This window comes from Melopsittacus undulatus, chromosome 4, assembly GCF_012275295.1.
Source record: "Melopsittacus undulatus isolate bMelUnd1 chromosome 4, bMelUnd1.mat.Z, whole genome shotgun sequence".
NCBI classification, from domain to species: domain Eukaryota; kingdom Metazoa; phylum Chordata; class Aves; order Psittaciformes; family Psittaculidae; genus Melopsittacus; species Melopsittacus undulatus.
Genome location: NC_047530.1, coordinates 94,049,721 through 94,067,317, shown reverse-complemented (window position 1 = coordinate 94,067,317; position 17,597 = coordinate 94,049,721).

Below are 17,597 nucleotides of genomic sequence, written 5' to 3'. Positions count from 1 at the left end.
AAAAAAACCCAACCAACACAGTTTCTTCATGCAGCCAGAACAAATCCAGAGCTGTGTGGCAAAAGGAAGCTGTTGTTAGATGGAGCTGCATTTGAAAGAAAAAGTGAAGAAGTTGAGATTAGAAGAATGCCCCATTATCCACACACAGAGGTAACACAGGGTTGAGAAGAGGAGAAAGCTTTCAGCTAACTGAATGAGGCTTAGATAAGAAGCACAAGGAAATAACTGCTTAGGTTTAAGAACAGGACTTTGTTTTTAAAGATAAATAAATAAAACTGCATGAAAATACCTACCTGCAGCAGTAGGTTGTTTGGTTTGGTTTTTTTTTCCTTCAATTAGATAATTCACTACTCAGCTGCCAACAGATAATGTGAATGTGTGAATGAGAAGTCTACATCATCATGTATGCAGCCTCGTACATGCTAATACCAAACCCTAGAAAAGATTGACCTCTTAGTCTATGTATCTTTTCAGAGATTTCTAGGAGAAATCAAAGGGGGTGAATCACATAGATGGGGTTGTGAAAAAAAAAAGTTACTAAAAATCCTCCCGGAATAACCCAGCTCACAGGGAGGCCAGCATAGTTCTAACTGAACAAGGAGAGAGAAAAAGATATGTGGTATCAGAAGCAAGATGCAGAAGCAGTTCTAAATTTCAGACTTGTGATTGGATAGTTACTTTTGGGAAAAAATGCAAAAAATGTAGAGGCAACAAGGGTACATACCCAAGATTTTGAAGCTAAAGATACAAACCTTTCTAAAATATGCTTGGGCAGTCCCACTGAAAAGACTGTCACTACCTTATTGCCTAAAGGGAAGCTGGGCTCTGCAGGTCAGCACTGCTCTGGATTTAATAAAAGCCTGGTGTTTTAAAAAATGATAGCAGCATGAAGTGGATCTTGACCTTTGGTAAGATCTATTGAGATGTAAAAGCAATGTATGCTTTTAAAAGATGTACAAGCAATCATTTTTTTTTTTAAGAAAGTTATCTAAATCCATAGACAGTAGTCACAAGAGTGATGTGGATGACGGTGACAACTAACTCTATACCCCATCTCTGAGAGGTTTGGAAGGTTTCAGCTATCTCATCACAGTGTGAGATGTGAGAAGTCCCATGGTAACTACAGAGTGTGAAGGACTTGAAATACTGGATAATCTCAGGCTTTCTATGAAAGTAGCTGTCATTTTGTGTAATGTTCAAGTGTTCGACAGGAAAGGCTGGAATAGGTCCTTAGGTGCACTGTGCAGCTCAGTCTAGCTAACAAATAAGAGTGGAAAAAGCCATCCTAGAGAATAGTATTATTGCCCATTAACTGTAGTGCAGAACTGGCCTTGCCCCAGCTGGATTTTTTGTCTGAGGAAACTCAGTGCAGCATTTTTTATTAGCTACAGTACTCATATGCAGTACTTCCAGTTAGAAGGCTCAGTCATATTTCTGCATGGCCATAATACTAGCAGCCAACAGTTTTGAAATTGGGATCAATTGCCTTACTAGACTGACAAGTTTTTGAAACAGCTGTGCTTAGTTCATGCACACATTGGACTTGTATTTGCTTTCCAGGATCTCATGAAGCTGTTTAGCATTTTTTGCTTCCTCTATAGCTCTCGAGTGGGAATTTACCTCTCCTTATTCAGGGAGGGAAGGAGACACCATGATGCATTTTTAGATTAAGGCTTTTTTTTCCCTTTCTGGTTGGTGTTTCTGCAGAAATGTAGCTGGCTATATCAGCTCAGGGGATGGTCACACAGCTACCCCTTGCCTAAGCACAGGGAAAAACAAGGTGATACTGTGAAATGCTCAGGCTGTAATTTCAGGGTGACTGCCACAGTCTCTGCTAGGGGCTGAGGAAATCAGGAAGCAGCTGTGCAACTGCTGACAGCATCTACATCACCTCTTCAGGTGGCACAAGCAGCCACTCAGTCTTCACCTGCAGCCTGAGATCTTCAATTGTTGCCAGAATTATCAACAAAAATCAACACAGGGAGATACTGGTCAGACTTTCTTTACATGATTCTTTGTTCACCTCTAAAATGTATGTAAAGGTTCTTGAGAGAGGCCACTGTGTGAGGCAGTTCACTAAAAGGAATTTTAGTCACAGCTATGCCAGAGATCCTTTCCTGAGCCCACCTTTTCAGTATCACTAGCACATTTTACCTAAGATACACGTCAGCTGTAGCCAAAATAAAAGCCAAAGAGCAAAGCTCTAAAAGCTGCTTCCCCTCCCCTTACACAACTCATTATATGGTATTAGCCTTACCCTATCTATAATTTATCCATAAAGGTAACACTAGATGTACATGGATCCCAGGTGAGGGGTGCTGGATCAACCTCCTTTTCTTGAAATGATCTTTCCATAGTGTATCTCATGCAAGTAATAGCAGCCAATGTACAGGTTGTACTTTCCCAGGAAGCTCCTTGCATCCTTCTAGTCTTACCCTGCTCAGATACACCATTTGTGTAATTTGTCTGATATAAAGAGGACACAAAGCAGCTTACAGTAAGGGCTTTAGATGAATAGACTTGGGCTGAACAACTCTCCTCAGTGTAAGCAATACCCTTGGAATAGAATTTGAGATAATGCTTCGTGAAGAATTTATTTCGGCTGGTTTTGCAGCTTTCCCTGCCCACTATGCACGCTCCCATCTCAGTTTATTGAGTTAATTGACTGGAGTCTAATCAGTAACTGTTGCTCAGAGGTTCTCAAGCATCACATATAACCATATTTCTTAATTGCCATTCCTGCTGACAAGTGCCTTTGTAAATGTACTTCTCACCTATTTCCACTCTCCCATTTCACAATAGCAGTTGTTCTGCAGTAGAACCAGGCTGTAACAAAATATAACAATCCCCATTGCGTTTTTCCTCCTCATACAAATAAAACTCAAGGGTTTGTTGCAGTCTCACTACATTGTGAAAACTGCACTCCCCTTGCTCACTTAGTACTACTATTTTGAAGGAAACTCTCTGTGGTAGAAGCCTCACTCCTAACATTTTATCCCAGCTCTGCCATCTACCAGCCTGTAGGATTAACACAGTATTGGCACCTGCCAAACTCCTCTGTTTAGCAAGAGTCTTACTGGGTAATAACAGAAATAGCAGGGTAGAAAAAGTAAGTTTATGATAACATCTCATTATTCTATGTCTATTGCTTCACCCTTCAGTTTTATGAAAACCAGTATTTTTTCATGCTCTCTTCTGAAGATTTACTAGCTTACCACCTGCAGAAAGATATGTCAAACAGTGGGAAATAAATCTACTACAATGAGACACAGAGAAGGGGATTATTTATCAAATTAATACTATAAATAATGCAGATAGGATCCATTCACACTCCTCCTCCCTGCTGCTTTATGGCAGGAAAGTGGATTTCCAGGCACCCCCTACTCCAGGATACTGAGGTCAGTGCAGCAGCATTAGAAGAACATTACTGAGGTAAGTTTGGGGATCGCTGACCAAGATGCTGTAGGTGCAAAACTGGAAAGTGTTTTGAAGCAATGCCATTGTTTCTGCTGCTTTCCCTTAGCTATCAACTTAGCTTTCCATGCTACTTATCTTTCAGAAAAAAACTATTCAAAGCATAATGCTCTCAGAAAATGTGCAAGATCAATGTATCATCCAATACTGTTCTCTGATTGCTTAGGAACCAGTTCTTGTCTTTTGAAACAATGTTTCTCGGGAAGATGCACTGAGAGAGAAAAGAGAAAATTCAGAGACATTAAAAATAGTCTTAAGGTGCAGAATTATTAATATCCTGTAAACAGAGGACACTCACCCCTTATTTGAAAAGATAATGAGGTAGGAATGGTGAGGAATGGATTTTCATTTTTTTTAATGAGGGCTCAAGTAAATAAATGAAAAAATAGCCTCAGAAAAGCTGTATTAGAAGAGCAATTTTTGTAATGTGTAAGAAATACAAATTTATATCCTTCCTTACAGATTTTAATCTCTTAAGTAGCTACTGCCACTAAAGAGTGGGTTCAGCATGAGTTTGAAGTGAATTAATACTGTTTTGTATACCCACTTTCTAAACATTTTGCCAAATAGGCCTGTCATTCCCCATACTTGCTATTTTGGCAGCCGTTTCAGCTGCCTTGCTGCATTGCCAAACTCCTCCTTGTGCAGCGATATTTCCAATAGGGCAGAATGGCTTTTACTTACTGAAAACTGAAGGGTACTTTAGATTCATAGATTCATTTGTCTGTGCTGCAAGAAAAAAATTCCCTAAGATATTGTGTTTTCTTAAAGACATAAATATGCGGTTACTGTAAGGGATAATATTTTGCTTATTTATAACTTTGTGGCTTTACTGATTGAAATTATAATTTCTGTCATTTGTGATGTTTCACATAAAAAGTCAAGTTACTTCAGCAAAAAAAATGCATACAGATGTACGAAAATTTCCCGAAGAGACCAATGCACTTTCATAAACCAACATACCAGACTGAATAAATATTTTGCTTTTAGTTTTCTATCTACTCAGTGAAAACCAACAATATTTCATGAATTCAGTAACTGTGTGGTCTCGATAGGTCCAGAAAACTGTGTTTACAGTATACTTATTTTCACTTTCTGTAGAGAAGTGAAAGAAAGACACTGTAGTACACTTATTTCAACAGAGGCTTTTCAGTCAAATCTACCATCCTGAGGATGGCTGCAAGGAAAAGATGAAACTAGGCAAATGAAATGAACTTTTACTTCCCAACTCTAGTCGCAAAAGCAAAACAACCCCACCCAGTAGGTAAAAACAATGATGATACTTATGTAATCTCAATACCTGAACAGCACAATAACAACTAATTACACTTGCTTCACAGAAATAAATAACTTAATGCTATGTGTTTCCAAACTGAGTGAGAGCTACTTACCAACAATGTTGGATACTGTTTCCCTTGTGTATTTAGTTAATGGAGACATTCACTGAGGAATGCTGGAGCAAGCTGCTGTGGTTTTGCTGTCTAGTAAAATAATTGTACCTTATAGCAAGCACAGCTAAGGAGGATGTGCATCTTCTGTATACTAATGTACTATTGAGGACCTATTCAAGGCACCTATTGGCTCTAAAAGCTAAGGGCATTAAAAAAGCCCAAATATTTATCCTGATAGAGAAGAAATAACAAAAATAATGAAAAAGTAACATGGGAACCAAACAAGCACAGGGAACTTGAAGCCAGTTGGATATTTAATTTTGAACATGCAGATAGCCCATCTGTTCCTTACAGAATACATGTAATATTTCTTAATTTGTATACAGTAAGTATTTGTGACAATTCCATATATTATATTACTCTTCTAGCAAAGCAGTAAATACAGCAAGTGAAAATCATATCAAGGACCTTTAACTTGTAAACACAAAATTGTTCAACTGGACAGATCAAATTAATGCTGTAAAATAAAACCTTTTTTTTTTTTAAAGATTAGTCTTCTCTTTTCAAAATAATCCTTCATCAGGCAGAAAACAACCAAGATCCTCAGCACTGAAATAGTTTGGAATTACAGACTTTTAGCCACAATTATGAAATAACTCAACTTCTTCTGTCCATTTATTTTCTTCCAAGTTTTTCCTCCAATTAATGCAACATAGGAATAGAAAAAACCCCAAATGTTTCCTAAGGCAAATTAAATATAATTCAGAATTTTATTCTGGCTTTTAGAATCACCTATAACTAGCTCAAACATAACATTTAAAAAAATCTTCCTTTCATTTATATGTAGTATTGAATGTGGATATAACTACCTGGCCAGTTCTCAAAAGTTCCTACCTGCATGCCTGCCTTTAATTTGGATCCATTTTTGCCAAGATGCCTTTTCCTGTAATACCATATTTGAAATAATTGAGAATTCAAGTTTGCCTATAAAAATGCCTACTCCAGATACATTTATTGGTGTGAATAATTTAATGATTTCATCAGGGAGGCTGTAACGAGACAAGTACGTTGCAGCATGCTATAGCCAGGCAGAACTGGAGCTGGGTTGCCCTGAAAACCCATCTTGTAACTTCACAGGTATTTCTGCTGCAACATTTCAGCATGGTTACTGTAGAGAACTGGTTCTTCCCTTCATCAAACTTGAGAAGGAGAAATTTGCCCTAATAGAGTGATGACATTACAGATAGGATAAAATACAGTATCATTGCAGCTACAATACCATTACAGCTAAGATGTATAAGTGCAAAGCTTCTGCAGTAATTATTTGTCTATAAAGGAGTTAATGAAACTGAAGGGGAAGTCATTATTGCTCTGGCTCCTTTCTCCTTCTCTTGAACGTGGGAGGTCTCCAGGAGCAGTAAGACGTGTAGGCTTGTGTTGCCACCAGATGCTGGAAGCTAGACCAGATGTGGGGCTCTCGGTAAACCCAGCTACATTATCTGAAGTAATTTTGGGCTTCTGCCACTAAATTGTGTAGAACGGACTGTGAACTTCCTCGGTTCTCACAGCAAGACAAAATGTGGTAAGTACAATGGACTTGAAAATCACCACAATCCTCTGCTTTCTCCTAGATTCCTCCTTTATTCAGGACCCCTGAGAATTATCTCATGAACCATGTTCTAGTAGCCTTTTAAGAAATGTTTCCATTTATTTCTGTGGTATCTGGATCAGGACTTTTAGTTGCTCTAGGACTTTGCTCATCTAATTCATCCACTTCTTTAAAAACAGGAGAAGTTTTGTTTTCTCCAGAGAAAAAGAGTCATGACCAAATGTGCATCAAAGCAGCTTGAAAAAACCAAGCCAGAACTGGGAGAGCAAAAATGAAGAGTTGGTCTCTAAAGAGCTGGACAGATTTATGAAATGTACACTTCATCTTCATCTTCCTTTGATGGGAGTGTGCTAAAAATACTCGATGATCTCAATACATTACATTTAATACATTTCTATTGGAACTAGTCACATCTTGATTGTTACCAAGAAAAGTGCCGCTATATACAAACGAAAATAGTTTTCTGCTTGAGAAAGCCAAACAGTTTCAGCAATAAGAGTTTGGCACACGGGATGGGTAAAAAATGCAACTAAAGCTCAAAGATAAAACACTGTATGGATTTTCACCATATTAAACAATGCAGAAGAGCATTCATTTATGTTTACCATGCTTGTGGATTGTAACATTGGTATTAATATTTGGGGATCATCAGTGACACTGAATGTATTTTCTTGTCCTACAAAAAGAGATTTTCAAGCAAATGATGGATCTGTGGGTGCTGTCAGGGCTTGTGTTTAAGAGATGCTATGCAGCTGGAATGGGATTGAGAAAGGCAACAATAAAAGACTGATTTTTGTAAAAGCATTATATCATACTAAGCAAATGTCTGTTTACTTGTTAACATACACATGGTTTGCTTCTCCCAACCTTTTAAAGAGCTGCCTTCAGTTATGCTTTGACAGAAGTTAAGGGGCAGACTTAGAATGCACAGGTATTACACCACAATTAATTTACAAATATGATTGCTTTGCTTTAATGTAATTTTTGAGGTCTGCCAATTCATATATATAAAAAATCAGTAAGTATGAGAGGCTGGAGAATTTCTGCAGCATTTTGCTTTTTGTCTTTCTGGTTAACCAGACTGGACTGAGAATTTGTTATTTTTTTAAATGTGTTTAAGAAGTGTTATTTCTGCCAATGTTTGGTTATAATTAAAATAAACCACTGTGAGCTGACAAAAATTAAATGGGCACGTGTTAATGACAATTTCTTCCAGGGAAAACTGATTCAAGGGATCATTCCTTAAATATGCCTTTGAGCTTGTCATATTAATTTCCCCTCAGAGTTTCTAAACTATGTGTGGTTAGACTATCCACAATGCAGCAGAATATACCATTCATAAAAGCTATCTAGCAGATATAGCTGAAGATGCCTAAGCTCATTGCAGGGAGGCTGGGCTAGATGGCTTTTGAAGGTCCCTTCCAACCCAAACTATTCTATGGTTCTATAATTGTATGATCTTTTTTAAAGATGAGCACTTGTCTTGGTTCTGATTTGTGGTAACAGTCTCCTACTTACAGTTTAACCAAAATGCTGCTGGTAAATTATCCACTATCTACACATGTTATTAGAGCTTTGATTTCCTTTGCTTAAATGAATATACAAGTTTGCAGGAGTTATCTACATAAGAAGCCAGGCATACCAACACAGGCCAATTCATTACTTATCAGCAAGAGATAAATATGGAATGCAAATCAATCCATGTCAAGCCTATGTAAATCTAGGATAGAGAGCCTAACCCATCTTCTGTTCCTTGTGCTATACCACAGCTAACTCCTCTAGCTACACATATCTTCATGGTCTAGGCCAGCAAGACATTTTTCAGTAGCTTGCTTTTAAAACTAGTCACTGTGAGCTCTGCATTTGAAATAAAATGAGTCTTATAATTTGCTTTATTCCCAGATGGAATCACACAGCAATGCTTTTTACTTGGTTAGCTGTAAGTATTTAACAGGAAATGGGGCAGTTATTGTCAATGTCAAATGAACCAGTTCTGGTTGAATTACATGAAAATACATTCAGAGAAACTCAAAGTCAAAATTATTCTGACAAATAATATTGTAACTCAACCTGCTGAGAAAGGGAGATGATAGATCCATAAATATAACAGTAGAATTTTTTAAAAGGTCTGTTTCTTCTCTTAATAAAACAAACCTTAAAGTTAAGGGCAGTGGTCATACTCTGAAACTGATTTTTAAGCTGTATGATCTCAGTTGAATGTTCATTTCACAAAAGCAATGAAACAGTTTTACTCAGATGAATTAGACTCTCTTTGTTCATGATACTGTGTCATAACCTTCACTTCAAGTGAAATGAAAAAATTATGCATCATATGAATAACTTAAATGATTAGAAAACCCCAAACAAAAGAACACTACCAATGACATCTTTCTGTGAATACTCAGGGTTTTTTTTAGTGCTGTTATTTTAAGCTTAAGTGAAAATGCACGTTTTAGGATAATCAGAGAGCTTTTAGTTGTTGGGGATTTACAATTCTAAATAGATATATGTATATATATATATAATACGCACACCCATCACTCATAGTTTAGAATGATAATGACTCAAGGAAAGAAAGTAACAAGTATATTATTACCTAATGAACATTTGTTTATTTTAACATCTATTAAATTCTCAGAATCTTGCAGAAATTATGCAAATGTTTTAGAATAATTACTGGCATCATGGATCTGTAAAGTTGCAGTTCTGCCTGATTTTTTCATAGAGAGTTTTTCATCCAGGAGTTTTTAGACATGTAAACAACACAAAGAACATTGGGAACTACATCATAATGATATTTGTCATACAAGATGAAACTCATTTTTTTCCTCATGTAACTGTCAGGTCTGTCACCTCTCTCAAACCAACGCACAAACCCACACAGTAACTTGAACAGTCACTAAAAGGTAAGCGCATATCCAAGACTAGCAAATAACACATACAATAATTTAGAGGATTAGAGAAAAAGTAGCTTGATGAAGTCAAGAGATTAGATGGCCTACTCGGACAATGAGTTGAGCTTTAAATAGTATCTGCAGCCAGTAGTACTAAAGCAGCACACAGACCTGCCTTACGCTGTATTAATCCAAGTCCCTGGATTGCAGCTATAAGACTAGAAGAGTGAATAATGCCAGAAACAAGGCTCAGACTCACAGTTCTGGATCTATGGAAGATGCCTTTCTAGCTCTGTCACCAGACCTGTTCTAGGATGTGACAGTGAGGAGTATGCATTTTCACAAACTTGCCTTATGGTTGTTATAACCACATTTGTTGATTTTAATAAACACAATTAATTTCCCTACAGTTTTGCAAACCTCCTGATCTTTTACTATACATCCTAACCTGTCTTGCTCTCCATCTGTGTTCTTGGAATCAACAGACATTTGGTGGACCAGCCTATTATACCTGTATTATGTCTCTCCTGTCCTTCTCTCGTTTTTTGTCCAGGTTGATCTGTTCGCTACAAATTTAAAGCCCTTTCCTAGCCACCCTCCTGATTTTAGTATAAAGTTCTTCATAAATGAGCTGGTTTTATGCATAGGAAAAAGTGATTAATTTGCTTTAGACATGAGCAAAAAATAAATATGATAATAAAAGAGGAAAATTATTTTTATTATCACAAGATGCACTGTTGAAAAAACTACATGAAAGCATGAAACATATCTATGTATAATCTGGAAACAGCAAAATGCTCTTCATAATTTTAATAGATAAAAGGGAATTTTCTATATTATTTCAGTCGGCTGTAACTTTCAATATGCAAAAGTCACCAGAGGGTTGGAACTCTACATATTTTAAGTCATACACTTTTTCCTTGATGAGATATAGTAAAACGTGAAAATTATTAACTTAAGACACTATTTCCTACAAATACCTTACCAAGAAATAGAAATACAAGGAAATTAAGCTCTTGAAGTTCTAAGTAGCTTGTGCTGAAAATGTTGAGTGTCTTTGGTTGTAATACAAGTCTTATCTGCTAAAATAACCCAGTTTCCGCCACTTGCATGGCAGATTATTAAGATTCATACAGCAGACTAATTTAGTAGAAAAGGAAACAGGGTTCTTCTGCATTAGGTACTGACTTACATTATGTTTTTAAAATATATAAGCCCAGAGGGATATTAAAATGTTAATTTGGATAGTATTTAAAAGGTAATTACTTTTATACAATAAAATGAGAAGTCTAGTGAATACTAAATCCAGTGTCATGTGCTTTCTCTGAACTAATGCTACAGAAAATAGAGAATGTATTTATTTAAATGATTTTAATTTAGCTTCATGGAGGACATTCTCAGTGACAAGAAAGTCTGATTGTTTTCAGCTTGACTCATTTAAAATGCTTACTGTATCAAAATAAATGTTAAAGAAAGGTACCTACACTTGCTGGATAGCACTGTACTGAAAGAGTGAGAGAGGGGAAATTTCAATGACTCTCCTCATGAAAGCGTTGTTTGGCTTGTTCAGCAGAAGCACTGCTACAAAGAACACAAAAATTCTACTAAAATACCCTCTAAGTTGGGTATTTACTCAAATAAGCAGAGTTAATTTCCAGTTGAATCAAAATGAACCAATCAATGAAACTGCCACATTAGATCATTTGATTATTTTTTTCAGCTTATCACAAGAGATTTTTAAAAGCCATAGTTTTCTGAAACTGCTCTCAGAAATAATTTTTATGTGCAACCATTTGAGTAGTTCTGAGCAAACCATGTCCTTTCATAGTTCCAATTACTCCAGACTCAAAAAAGATCAAACACAAAAACAGAAACCATGATAGGAAATCACATCAGAGAAAAGCTGCTGAAAGATGTTTGTGACAGTAAGCATAGTTGTCCAGAACAAATGGAAACCAAAGAAGCAGGTTATATACCTGAGTTCTCAGTCTAGAGTTATTCCCAGTGCCTGAATCCAGATGTACATTCAGGGTGTGTACCACAAGAATTGAATGCATTTTTCTCCCAGCACTGGTCCCCCTGCTGTGTCCATGGGGAGGGGAGCAGAGTGCATGGGCACTGAGCAAGATGAGGCACATGTCAACATGCCTTCTGCTCAGGTCAGCTCTGGAGCACACCACAGAGCATGTCTGCACCCTGAATCAAAAACTGCCAAGGAGCTCAGATAGACCTACACACTCAAAGGCAGGTCACCAAACTGTTTCCCAGGGCACACCTGGTCACAATTAGCCCTCTCTTCTTTGAGAGGCATCCCCTGTGGAAGGTCTCATACAGATCCCTCTGAGGAGGTAGTTGGTGGGAATGGGGCAGACCCCAAAAGCCTCAGTTTTCCAGTTCCCATCCTTCTGATTGTCATTTCACTGAATGGAATCTTTATGCTATCCCAGTTCTTGATTCATTCTTGCCGAGCTAGACATCTATTAATCGCTAATGAAACCCTTCCTAAGTTATTTCTGATGAAGGTACAGCCAGGGCAGATGAGCTGTGTAAGCTTCTTTCACATGGCAAAACTTAGGCTGATCAATGTTTAAAAGGAGAAATGCCAAGAAACAATCTGCTCTCCTAGGCCATTTACATATGCCCACTCTATATTCATTAGTTTGACATTTACTGCTCTTACTCTGTCAGTAGATTGTTGATTTGATTTTCACTCTTGCTATTACGATGTCACAGGTATAATAGCACTATGAATGGTGCAGTAGATTTACAGATTGATTAAATTATGATTTCTGAGGAGTAACTACTGGTAGGAAACCAGATTTTAATAACAACTTACAACTGGATAGCAATTAGCTAAACAAAATTATTTTATTCATTATCATGATTTATAGATGAATCATTGGAGAAAAATGCCCAATCACAAGCTTCTCTTTCATCTGAAACATTATGAAGACCAAGATATGGAGCATGATCAGTTTCTTGAAAAGGGCAGCAAGCGCAAGAAGAAAGAGAAAAACTGTAGAAAAGCTGCTGCCTGTTTCAAATCACTAAGACCTCCCACACTGGAAAAGCTTGCTTCCAGAAGTGAGTGTGATAACAAAGTGAAACCAAGCTTTAGTTTTGCCATGCATATGACCAACAAATAGTATTTTTTGAACTGCAATATGGTATATATAATACAATCTTATTTCAGTCTCTTTGTGGGACTGAATGAAGTATTTCTTGAACTATAATCCAATAAACCCACACCTGGCTGCCACTGCATCATGGACATCTCTAAACAGCTACTCCTCTGACTGCAAGCACAGAGTTTTGCTCTTGAGCCAGAGGTCTAAAGAGCCAGCCTGTATGGATGGGAAATCCTCCGCTCAAGTTCCAATCCAACGAGCACAGACTGAGAACACGGACTGTGCACCAATCAGAAGCAGAGCTCTACATGTCAAAGATCCAGTCACCTCTTTTTAGAGATCACGGTGATAGCTGATAGTATTGATGTTTCTTACAAAATGACCAGAGCACTTACACAGCACATGGAAAATATGGCATCAAGGCTCGCATTTAATCCACAAACTCCTTATCCCCTTACTGCTTCAGCCAGCAAGCTATGCAGAGTGACAGAAGCATTGTTGTCTCTTCTGATAAAGACCCTTGCAGAAAGCAATTCAGTGTTAATTGGACCAAAATGGAAATGACTCCATAGCATACTACTCAAGATGTTAATTTACTTTTTATCCAGTGGATATATTGTAAAAATAGTCAAAGTTGTGGAAAAAAAAAATCTGGGAGCAGAAACCAAGTTTGCTGTTTCCCAGATGAGCTTCATCACTCCATCCCTCAGAATCAAGACTAGAGATTCTGTTTAGCCCGGAAATAATTTTTTTTTTCCCATGAAAGGGCATTTCTTCAATAGCAGAAAGGGAAAACATTCAATCACCCATTAGAAGACCTTGGTAATTTGGTGCTTTATTGAGCAACAGCTGAGAATCAGCTTTCTTAGGGTCAGAATCACAGTCCATGGCACGTGTTTCTATAAAATGCCCACAATATAATCGTGCTTTCAACAAAAATAGGGAGCTTCACTGAGAGCATCTTTGAAAGAAAAGTGTATAGATGCCCTTCTCTAGGAATGAAACCCCAAAACAGTAGGTATATTCTAGATCCAGAAATTAGTTTCAAATATAACACAGTGGTTGAAGGAGGCGTTAATGCTCTCAGGTTCCACCCTTGGGCTCCCAGCCCTCTTCAGACAGTGCAGAAGTAGTCTATACACCTAACATAGGAATTGGCATTTCATATTGGGCATCAGATGCTTAAGAAGTTAAGTCCTACAATGGATTTGATACAATTATTTTCAAAGTATGCTGGCATAAACATGAGGATGAAGTAATGGATATTATATTACCAGCTTCAATTAACTAAAAGAAAACATGAACTGTTTTCTCTGAGGATCAACTAAGATATAATGAAATTAAGTCTGTAGAGGCACTCCGTGGCTAGCACAGGAATAAAAATGTGAATGATTATATTCATTAATATAATTACCAGAGAGCAACTTAAACCTTCATTTGCAACTTTTCATTGTGTGTATTTGAAGACATATTTCTATTAGCAACAGTAGTAATTTGTTTGTTGTGATGCACTTTGAAGCTATGGCAAATAAGAATAATTACCAGTGTTACTCATAATTTGTATATAAATAGTGTACTTCTGTAAGATGAAAATCAAAATCAACTGATACGTACATGCAAGTGATTTCTCTAAAACTTTGAATTCCGTGTTGTTGTTGCTTTAATTACTGATTCATATTTACTTTTCAGAGTCTTTAGTGCTGCACATCATTAGCTCTTCGCATAAAGTACTCACTGGATAGAAAAAAAAGTGATTGATTATGGATATTTTGATCCAGTATTGATTATTCACTTAAAACCTGAGAAAATTGACTGATTCAAAGTCATGATGATATCACCATCAGCTCCTTCTTGCTACACACATCACTTTGCTTCTTAGAGAATGCCAACAGGCTATAATAAATGTTTTCCCTTGTACAATTTCATCCTACGTGTATGCATATACTCCACTCAGAAAACTGACTGAATTAACAGGTCGTTTCCTCACAGTGTTTCTCAATGCAAGTTGATTTTCAATCCCTGTACAATATTGATGTTTCTTATCGAAGTCTCCTGCCACTTAGGACTCTCCTGAAAATCCTTTGTCTAAGTTTATGGCTATACTTTACTTCTAAGTTCTCCTTGCACCCCCAAGGTTTTCTTTGCCAGACCAACCCAAATACCCATTATGACCTTGCCACTATAATGCCAGAGCCTATAAGCTGGGATATCTCCCCTTACACCACAGTTCAATCACTGTGTCTTTGGCCTTGACCAGCAGTTGATATTTGCCATGCAAAAGTAACCATATATTTATTTTAAAGGTGATGTTGTTTAAGATTATTTAGTACTTCAACTTTACCTCAGCAATACTAGGATCTCTTCATTATATGCTTTAGGAAAATGCAGGACAGCTGATTTTAGTAAAAACCAAACCAAATAACCTAGAAACCCCAAGAAAAAAACTGAAGGGGAAGTAAATTTGTTGTAGCAGGATCTGCAAGGAGGAATGAAGGCAGACAAATTCAAAGAGGGAGCCCAGAGAGGAAGACCAGTTTAGAGAGGGCTGAGACATCATCATTGTCCTCTGACTGTTTAGTACAGAATAAGTCTGTGATATGATTTAAAAATATACTCTCAAAAAGCGAAAGTGAATTTTCCTCACATCTCAGAGATGGATGACACTTCACAAGACTAAAAAGAAAACACTGATATTTTCCCCATTAATGGAAAACTGAACAGGTGCTATCAATATGCATTAAGCACAACCTGAAAAATATAACTTACAGGGAGGGCTTCAGAGCAGAGGCACTTATTCAACCATTACATTAATAATGATGTGATATTACTCACTTCAGCGAGACCTTATGAAGAATGTTCTGCATCCTAACACTCAGCATTTGGAATTCATGACAGAAACTGGGCAAGCTGTGTTCTTTGGATTTAGCCTAGTGAATTTATCCCCGATTCCTAGCTATTCACAAAAGTTCAGAAATGCTTAAGCAGAGCATAATGAGTCTAGCAAAGTAACTGCTTCATATCATATATTATTATTTTATATAGTATAAACTTGGATTTGGCTGGGTGAGCCTAGGCAACATCTCCAAAAATATCAAAATACAATATTGAAAACTTTAAAATTGACAGCAAGTTTTACAATTTTTCTGCTCCAGTATAACTATTCTGGGTGAAAGATCTTCAGATGTTAAGCATAAAAGCTTTTGTATCAAAGCAAGTTTTAAAATGTTATTAAAAAATATTCTGTTGCCACAAAAGAACACTCTAGCCTTAAAATTGCTCCCTTTAGAACTGTCCCAGGTAATTGACAGGATGAAAAAACATTGTCTAGTTTAAATACCACATAGAAGAGGCTGTAAATAGAACAAATCTTCCATTTCCACGAACTGGCCTACCTAATTAGCTAGTTAAAGAGTGCAGCAGGTTGTAAAATGCACATATTTCTTTTTATCTGCCATAGTTCCCTAAACTGCAGCTCACTCAGATATACCTTTTTCCATTTAGACTTCAAACTCTTATTTGCAAGATACAGCCTGTAGGGCCTAAACTGTAATTCTGTGAACAAGTTGGTAGAAAAGACTGACTGGTTTTGATAAAACACAGAGAAGGTTTAAGCTTCTATTTAAGAAAATGGTCCTGAGATTACTTGGGACATGAACTCATATGGGTATCTTTGTCCTCTGCCTTTTGGATAAGTATATAATTTAGAATATTTTGATAAATATTTAAATCTTTTTAATTTAAAGTACAGAATTTTACTTCTTGGTTAACAAAGGCTTTGAAAGAGACTGGAGCTCATCAATCCTTTTGTGGATTATAGCAGAAACAAACTGCTTTGTCTTTTGCTGGGGACATACAAGTATGTCTGCTGGCTGGATAATTTGCACCTATGAGTACCCATGAAACAAATTTGTTCCAGTGTTTTACTATATAGGATTTATTTTCTTCCTTTTATAGGAAGAGACAACCAGAGCACACAATTTTTTTTTGTTATGGGCTTCTTTTCAGCACGTAAGTAGCTCAGAAGGATGGACCTGTGATTGATAAAATATGCTGTGGGTTGCATAGGTGTGTCTGGGTGCATCTCTTTGTATCCCTGTATCCTGTTCACCAAATTAACAGCCATTACTAATTTCTAGTTTATGCTGGCTATCAAAGGTCACAAAGTACCAGGCTATATTTCCTTTGATCTGCCATGATGATGATTCAGCACAAAAAAATTACACTTTCAGAAGATCACTTTCTCTTCAAAATGATTCTAAAACTTTAGAGTTAAACCAACTTTTTGTGGTGGTGCAATACTATTAAACTGAAATTCTTAAATTGTCTTTTTTATTTAAGATTTAAACCAGCTAGCAAAAAATATCTTGGATTAAAGGATGAGTTATAGTCTTTGCATTTGCACTTTCTGCCATATTTTAAAAGGAGTAATTAAGTCTCATAAATTAGAAATTATTGACATATACAGAGTCACAGATAAATATAGCCTTTACTTTAAATCTGAAGCTTTACTTTGCTGCCAAAAAGGATATGATGTAGATGGTCAGGGAGTTATATAGTTTAATACATTGTGGTGGTTTAAATCAAGTCCACACACAGCTCGTTCATTCACTCCCCCCCTTCGCTCCCCCAACTCCTGGAGAGTTAGGAAGGAGAACCCAAAGAATGTAGCCCCCACGGATTGAGATAAGCACAGCTTAACAGCTAAGACATAACACAAATCACTATTGCCATTACTACGACAAATAATGATGATAAAGCCAATAACAAGTGAAGAGAATACATCTCACCAGCCACCGACCCATAACTCACTCCACCCTGCCTGACCGAGCACCAACCGATACCTCCTCCATCCCCCCAGAACTCCAGCCCTTCCTGGTCTCTCCCGGTTACCTCCTGGGCATGATGTGCTATGGTATGGAATACCTCTTTGGCTAGCCTGGGTCAAGTGTCCTGTCTCTCCTTCCTCCCGGCCTCCCCTCCTCTGGCAGAGCATGAGCTCAGAAAAGGCCTTGGACAAACCAAACATTTGAGCAGGACCTCAAAACATACTTGCTATCAGCAACCGTTCTCAGCCCGAAAGTCAAAACACAGCACTGCACCA